Here is a 7,119-nt window from a genome sequence, read left to right as displayed (position 1 = left end):
CCCAGGGAATCCACTGGGTTTTCACCATTCGAACTTACATATTGGGGAAAGGTTAAGAGGCCCTTTAATCCTAATTAAATAATCAGTAAACTCCAAGCAGAAAGTCACAGTGGAAGAAAATGCATTGTGTGAAGGGAGTCCTCTAGAGAAAAGCAACAATAAAACAGGACATGGACTGCAGAAACTGAAAAGTCCTGTATTAAAAAAAAATTCTATTTTGTTTACCTAGCCAAACTGTCCTCCTCTGAAGACAAGCCTTCTCTAGTCCACATGGACCTGAGGGTCTGTCAGTCACAAGACACTCCCTCCTCCTCCTCCTCTTCCTCCTCCACCCCACAGGCATGAAATCCAGCCTGACCAATCTGAATTCCCACCCACCCCCCAACCCATACCAGTGATTTGTTAAGGATGACCATGTAACTCAGATCAGACCAATCAGATTCTTTACCAGGACTTTTCTGGTAGAAGGCAGGTAAGAAAGAGTGTTTCTTGCCTATGGGGTTATAGTAACCCCATAGATGTAAGGTTGAAAAGTTCTGGATCCATCATCCTTGCCTTAGAAGGAAAAGCTTGTCTATTATGGGAAAGGGAAAAAAAATAGGGTCAAGAATGAAAATACTTAGCACTAAGAAAATGCATCAGAGTTGACAGCTGATGGTCACCTGGATCCAACCAAGCCCAATTCCAGAGATTTGGCTGGACTTCTAAATTAAAAGGGCCAATAAATTCTCCTGCCACCCTTATAAGTGAAAGACTACTGACTAATACAAGAGCCAGTCTGCTACTGTGCAAAGATGAACTAATCAAGACAAGAAAGATCCCATATCCAAGAACTTTCTAGATGAAATGCTCTATTGAAATTGCAATAAACCATGTTTTGCAGATATCCAATACAATTCACCTAAATATATCACTGTCATTCATTATTCTTCACTAATAGGTTCAGGAATGAGATTTAAGGCTGCCTAAGATTAGAGAAAAAATTAGAATTCTACCAAATTTCCTTCTGAAGGGACATTTTGAGGACCAGGTGTTACACAATGTCTCTTCCTCACATAGTCAGAGAGAACACCTGCACCGCATTCCCAAATGAACTGATAAAAGAAGAAAGGCAGCTAACCAACTGGCACCTATTCTACATGAGGCACTGCTATGTTTTCGGCATATGTCATCTAATTTTTCTTACAAACTGGTGATATAAGAATCATACCCATTTTACACATGAAGCAATCAACACTCTTAAAGGACAAGTGACTTGCCCAAGTTGCATAGCTAAAGTGCATGGCAAAACCAAAAAATCAAAACCAGTATCTGTATGAGTCCAAATCCCGTGTATTTTCCAGCTCAGGAAGCTGGAATGTGCATCCCCCTCCTATATTTTGGAGGAGATCAAAAGCATAGTGATGGGTGTGGAGGTAAAGCTTCAATAGGGTTCAAACATCATATATCAGTTTTGCCAGTTGCTGTGAGAGAGACATGCATCGGGATCATTACTCATGGAGCTTGCAAGAATGTAGAGGAAACAGACTTTACACGAACTCCTGCTTATCAAATATGGATGAGATAACAGTGGGACGTCATAGGGGATGCAGAAAAGGGAAAGAGTACTTTACAGAGGAAGAATTAAGCCAAGCTTACAGATGATTGGGACTTTAAAAGGCTGAAAGAATGAGACATCATTATGAAGTTGACTGTTTGGTTGCACTATTTGGATGACACAGGGAACTCGGGGGGATGATCTGTAGAGGTTTCACCGCCCAGGTAAATATTCCAACTTGGAATATTCCACTACAAGTTATTGTCCAGTATTAACCTAAGGCCCCACATTATCACAGGGGGCCTGAGAAATGAAATCCTACAAAGTTTTCAGAATGTAGAGAGCCAGAGATATTTGGTAAACAATAGTAAAGACTCTATACTTGGTACAGACAGGGTTTGAAAGGATATGAGGACAAGATAGTCACAGGAAGAGAAAACCAAAATATCTAGAATTAGCCTAGCAAACATAAGCTCCTACTGTGTGCTAAGCCCTGGAGATACAAAGATGAATCATAGAGTCTTCAAGGAGCTCAGTCTGATAGTTGTCAAGTGTGCTCCCACCCAGAGTCACATGTTGATTCCCTAACGCTATATGACCGTATCTGAAGATAGCACCTTGAAGAGGTGATTAAGGCTAAATGAAGCCATAAGTGTGGAGCTCTAATCCAAGAGGACTAGCAGAAGTAGAGACACCAGAACTCTGTACACATGGGAACATGTTGCCAACCAAGGAGAGAGGGCTCACCAGAAACCAACCTTGGTGCCTTCATCTTGGACTGCTAGGTTCCAGAAGTGTAAGAAAATTTCTGTTGTCCAAGCCATGCAGTTTGTGACATTCTGTTATGACAGCTTGAGCAAATACAATGCAAAAGCAGATAATTATAACACAACAGTCAGGGTTAACTTTCAATTTTGGAAGTATACAAACACTCAAACCATAGCTGAAGCATGTTTTGTAAAAGAAGAAAAATTAGGACCAGAGGTGATGGCTCACGTTTGCAATCCCATCTACTTGGGAGGTGGAGATTAGAAGAAACACAGTTCAAGGCCAGCTCAAGCAAAAAGCAAGACCTACCTCAATCAACAAAGTTGATACTGTTGCACATGCCTGCTGCTCCAGCTACTCTGGAGATGGTAGGTAGGTCACTCTCCAGGCTGACCCAAGCATAAACATGAGACCCTATCCAAAAAATAACTAAAGCATAAAGGGCTGGGGGGTGTCTACAGTGGTAGTGCATAAATCAAAGAATACAAGACAGAAATAACAAATTTACAATTAGTAGTAAATAAGAAGAAATTAATGAACTTGACAGTGGAAGAAATAATAGAAATGGTAATGAAATGGACAAATCTCTGGAAAGAAAGAGAAAGCACAAAAACTAATACCAGGAATATTTTAAGGATCTAATTATTATTGATCCAGTACCTATTTAAAATGAACAGAAAACTCAAATTGGTCATGACTAAGGAAAGTTTATCCAGTACACAAGAATGTTCTACCAGCTAAAAATCTGTTTTCAGTGCTAGGGATATAGCTCAGTGGTTAAGTGTTTGCCTAGCATGCATGAAGCACTGCATCCAGCCCCCAGTACCACAAAAAAAAAAAAAACCTCTGTTTCCCAGCTGTGTATGGTGGTGCACACCTATAATTTCAATCCTCCAGAGACTGAGGCAGGAAGATCATGAGATTGAGGCCAGCCTAGGCTACATAGTAAGACCTTGCAGATAAAGATAGATAGATAGAGTTAGATGGATGGATGGATGGATGGATGTATAGACAGATATAGATAGATAGACAGATATTATATATATAATCTACTTCACAAAATAAAGCATCTAAAAATGGCCAATGGGTACATAAAAAGTGCTTAAAATGTTAGAGAATAAAAAATATTGAAACAATCCATCTATACATGAATATAATATAATGCACTGGACAGTATGCTATTGAATATTAGGGGAACTTGGTGATAGAGAATGAGTAAGTAACAGGGGGAAAGGGTTAATTTGATTAAACCCAATATATACAGACCTGAAGTACCAAGGTGAAACTATCTTGGACTATCAATATACAATTAAAAGAAATGAAGGGCAGGAGGGAAAATAAATCTTTTCCAGGGGTGGGTCCTAGTGGGAGGGGGGTGGGCTCAAGGAAGGGGTGAATGAGGGTAAATATGGTGGATGTATTTTGTATCCATATATGAAAATAGAAGACTGAAACCTGCTGAAATTGTTCTAAGAAGCGGGTGAGGGGAGAAAGAAAGAACAATGGAGGGGGTAAATCTAGCTATGATATATTGTAATCACATATGTAAATATCACAATGTATCCCCCCTGTACAAATAGTATAGACTAATAAAATCATTTTAAAAGTACCTAGTATCATTAATCATCAGGGAGAAGCAAATTTAAGTCACAGAGATACCATTTGATACTCCCCAAAAAGACTAAAATTAAATATTAACAGTACCAAATGTTGACAAGGATGGAATTCTCGAGTGTCACTAATGAAAATGAAAGTGGCAAAAACACTTTGAAAGGTAGTTTGGCAATTTCTTCTAAAATTAAACACCCATACTTCATTGGTCAGAATTATGTTCCATGTCACAGTTAGATAACTTGCATTATAGTTATTATAAAGTAATGAACATTCATTGTCTAACATGCATCATATATGGGAAAATATGTTTGCAGACTATATAACCACAAAGAATTATTGTGAGAATATATGACAGAACATATATTGCAGGACAAAGTGATAAGAAAAATGTAAGAATATCCCAACAGAAACACATGCTCAGTCAAGTCTCCAAAGAGAAAACTCAAATGTCCGATAAACATATAAGATGAATCCCAACACACTATTAGGAACTTCACTGAATCCTCAAACTCAGTAGGACAAGTTGGGATAGAGCCATTCCAGGTAGAAGATCAGCTGTGCAAAACATCTAATGCTGTCAGATACATCAATAACTCCATTTGTGCTTCTGTTTGAGTACAGCAGAAAAGTTTTAAATGCAAATGTTAAAAGTTTTTTTGAGTTTTACGAAGATGTGTATTTTAAGCTGAAGTTCACTGAGAAAGCCACAGAAGCAGAAAAGTTCCTCTGACCTCCTTTCACCACTTCTCTCCTGAAGTCTTGCATGTGATAGATGTCCTGTCCTGTCCTTGGAGGGAGAGAAGTTTACACAGAAAGGCTAAGAAGAATCTGAACAAACAGGCCTTGCTAAGCATTCCCCACCAAGTCTATCACCCTTAGATCATATAGTCTCCTCCTCCTCCTCCTCCTTCTTTTTCTCCTTTTTGAGGTACTAGGGATTAAACTTAGGGCCTCATGCTTATATTATCCATTTAAACTACATCCCCAGTACTTTTGTTTTTAGTTTGGTTTTCAGGCAAGTTCTCCCGCTTTGATCCAGCTGGCCCCAGACTTGGATCCTCCTACCTCTACCTCCTGTGTAGCTTGGATTACAGGCATGAACCATCACACCCAGCTATGTCCTGTCATACTTCTACATTGCTGTCCAATCTTCATCAGATCTAAAAACCATAGGAATAGGTCTTCCCATCTCTCTCAGTCTTCATCTCTGAAGACTCCCATGTCATGTAAAACCTGCATTAAATAAGTATGTTATGCTTTCTCTCATTACCCTGTCTTTTGTTTTAGAAGTGTCATCCCTGAACCCTGTAATGGATGAACAAAGATACAAGTCTTTGTCCTACACAAATAAGCGTCAAACTGGATCCACACATAATGTTTTCCTTTCTGAATTCCTAGAACAAATCCACAAGAAAACCCAAAGTTTCAGCAAATAGACTCCCCACTAAGAGGCATTCCTAGGATGCTAGGGTCTGCATTTCTCATGAGGTGTGGTCACCTCTTCCTGCATTAATAACTGACCATGCATCCACTTACCTTGTAGAATTCAGTGACTCCATTGACCATACCTGAACTGGATGAAGCTAGCAGACAGAATACTTCCAGTCTTCCTCCTGCAAAGGCCCCTCTTTCTGACCTAGTTCCAGGAGCATCCAACCTCAAAAGGACCTTTGTGCCACGTCCTGGATGCTGACCTTCTCAGGCAAATGGCTTGTTGTAATTGAGGCTGCTTTACCATGGAAATCCAAAGCACAGACAAAAATAACTGGTAAAGAAAGAAGGAAGCATTGAGGGTAAAGTAAAACCATTATACAGCCAGTGTAAAATAAAAACAGTTCTTCCATTACCTGCATTTTCATCATTACATAAATGTCTATTTGCTAAACTTTCACTGAAGTTTGGAGACAATGGATCTTATCAGTTTCTTTAAAAAAAAATGTGTAGTAAATCATGGAAATAAGAATGTTTTGATCCAAGAAATGGAAATTTGGTGCTATGCACAATTTTTGGCTATTCTGAAACATAGTGAGATTGGAATAAAAACATTAGCAACCTAAATAAGATCCTAGAGTGAAAGGAGAGTGGACCAGTTCTGCCTGCTATGGAGAGGGAAGGAACTCCCACCTCCACCACCCCCAGAGGCTGCATCCTATAGAGCCCAGTCTTGTGTGAAGTTGGTCATATGACTACAAAGAATAGTCTATGATGTGGATTGACACAGCAACTTTTTCACTCAACCAATTACATCTTGTTGGAAGTTAAGAGTCACAGGGTCAGAGGCAAAACTGAGATCTACCCATCAGCCTCTCTCTCTCTCTCTCTCTCTCTCTCGCTATCACTCTTTCACACACACACACACACACACACACACACACACACACCAGCAACAGCAAGAAAACTACAAAAAGGATAAATTTTGAAGGTCAATTTGAAGAGCAAAAACAGAATGAGGAGGCAAGACAATTATTATAAGCAAACTCATTAAGGTAATGTGTTTGTGGGAATTGAAAAGTTGCAGAAGGATTTTCTCCAAGCAGAAGGTGGGAGGCAGAGGGACTGAAGGCTCTGAGCCACAGGAGAGCTGGGTGACCATCTGGGTCTCAAGCGTCCATCATTTCCCCAAAAGTCAGAAATATGTCAGAGAAATCACCACATGGAGGCACACAGTGCTCTCAGCCCTCTTCCACTTAAGAGCCATGAGCCATGTTAGTCATTTTCCCTGATGGCTCCACCATTAGATTTTTAGACCACAAATATTCTATATTTCCACTTAGGTAATGTCTGTACTGTACATAAAAAGAGTGAGATTTTTGCCTCGAAAAAATCAATTTTCACCCCCTTTGTGAGAAGAGTGGTCTTGCCCAACGCAGTGTATTCGCCTCTGTCTTACCTCAATGGCATTTTCTTGTAGCTACAATCAGTAGGAAAATTAAATTATATTTTTATGTAACAAGTAGAGCAAACTAGCCAGGAACAAACGTGTCAAACTGGTATCCCTGAATAACGGCGCTCGTGCGCCTCTAATGGCGGGTAACAGAATTGCAGGACTGCAGGTGGAAAGAAAAACCAATCATCGCTAAGGTGGTTTTGTGTTCCTCACAAAAACCTTGTGCATATATGCAAAATTCCAACTTGAAGATCACTTCTAGAATCCACATTCCACCTAGCACTGCCATCCTAGAAGATTTCCATACTTTCTG

At 39.8% G+C, this 7,119-nt stretch overlaps 1 protein-coding gene across 4 annotated transcripts in view; it reads right to left on the bottom strand.

The window, feature by feature from the left end:
- Positions 1–3,670: 3,670 nt before the first annotated feature.
- The window catches only part of Il20rb (interleukin 20 receptor subunit beta), a 113,231-nt gene continuing 109,782 nt past the window's right edge, over positions 3,671–7,119 (bottom strand). Inside the window, exon 9 of one of the 4 annotated variants that reach the window (XR_012443056.1) lies at positions 3,671–5,684. The gene's annotated coding sequence lies outside the window, so the exon portion shown is untranslated. The remainder of the gene's footprint in view (positions 5,685–7,119) is intronic. The other 3 variants (XR_012443057.1, XR_012443054.1, XR_012443055.1) reach the window with 3 other exon arrangements.

This window comes from Castor canadensis, chromosome 17, assembly GCF_047511655.1.
Source record: "Castor canadensis chromosome 17, mCasCan1.hap1v2, whole genome shotgun sequence".
Classification (NCBI taxonomy): Eukaryota; Metazoa; Chordata; class Mammalia; order Rodentia; family Castoridae; genus Castor; species Castor canadensis.
This window is presented reverse-complemented; position numbering and strand designations above follow the sequence as displayed.